This window comes from Triticum urartu, chromosome 6 (genome assembly GCF_003073215.2).
Source record: "Triticum urartu cultivar G1812 chromosome 6, Tu2.1, whole genome shotgun sequence".
Classification (NCBI taxonomy): Eukaryota; Viridiplantae; Streptophyta; class Magnoliopsida; order Poales; family Poaceae; genus Triticum; species Triticum urartu.
Genome location: NC_053027.1, coordinates 559,146,567 through 559,147,810, shown reverse-complemented (window position 1 = coordinate 559,147,810; position 1,244 = coordinate 559,146,567). Strand labels below are relative to the sequence as shown.

The following is a 1,244-nucleotide window of genomic DNA, read 5'->3' as shown; positions in this document are numbered from 1 at the left end:
AGTTTTCATGACTACAAGATGGTGAATAACCGTTCTGTGGTTGAACAAGCTCATGAGATACAGTGCATTGTGAAGGAACTTGAACTCCTTAAATGTGTTCTACCCGACAAATTCGTGGCTGGGTGCATGATTGCAAAGTTGCCTCCTTCATGGAGGAATTTCGCCACAACTCTGAAGCATAAGAGACAGGAGATATCAGTTGAAAATCTGATTGCATCTCTTGATGTTGAAGAAAAAGCTCGGGCTAAAGATACCACTGAAAAAGGAGGTGAGGTTCAGCCTACTGCTAACAGGGTGCAGAGGTACCCACAAAACAAGAACAAAGGGAAGAACAAACCTGTTTTCAACAAGCCTACCAAGACTACTACCTTCAAGAAGAAGAAGTTCAACAAGGCTGAGCTAGAGTGCTACGCCTGTGGGAAGCCTGGACACTTTTCCAAGGAATGCTCTGAACGTGCAGACCGCAGAGGGAAAACAAGCTCCAAGACTGTCAACATGGTGACCGCTAGCAATACTGATGGGTATGGTAATTTACCTATTGTGCTTTTAGTATTTCAATCATCTTCGTGGTGGATTGATTCGGGTGCAAACGTTCATGTGTGTGCTGACATCTCCCTGTTTACTTCTTATCAGGTCGCAAGGGATTCTTCCGTCCTAATGGGGAATGGGTCACATGCTTCTGTTCGTGGCATTGGCACGGTGGATCTGAAGTTTACTTCGGGAAAGATCGTGCAACTAAGGAACGTGCAGCATGTCCCTACTATGAACAAGAATCTAGTTAGCGGCTCCCTTCTATGTCGAGATGGATTTAAGGTAGTTTTAGAGTCCAATAAAGTAATTGTGTCAAGATTTGGACAATTTATAGGAAAAGGCTATGAGTGCAGAGGCTTGTTCCGATTTTCTCTTTCAGATTTTTGCAATAAGTCAATAAATCAAATTTGTGCTAGTGTTAATGATGATGCAAGTATTTGGCACTCTCGTTTATGTCATATTAATTTTGGTTTAATGTCTTGGCTATCCAGCGTGAGTTTAATTCCGAACTTCACAGTTGCCAAAGGTTCTAAGTGCCATAGTTGTGTGCAATCTAAGCAACCTCGAAAGCCTCATAAGGCTGCCGAGGAGAGAAACTTGGCACCTCTAGAACTCATACATTCTGATCTTTGTGAGATGAATGGTGTGTTGACAAAAGGTGGAAAGAGATATTTCATGACTTTGATTGATGATGCGACTAGATTTTGCTATGT

General features: G+C 42.4%; 1 long non-coding RNA gene across 1 annotated transcript; it reads left to right on the top strand.

Moving 5' to 3' along the window:
- The first annotated feature begins 434 nt into the window (after window positions 1-434).
- LOC125513061 lies at window positions 435-720 on the top strand. The gene is made up of 2 exons (XR_007285650.1): window positions 435-521; window positions 634-720. It is a non-coding gene; the product is annotated as an uncharacterized LOC125513061 (long non-coding RNA).
- The last annotated feature ends 524 nt before the right edge of the window (window positions 721-1,244 follow it).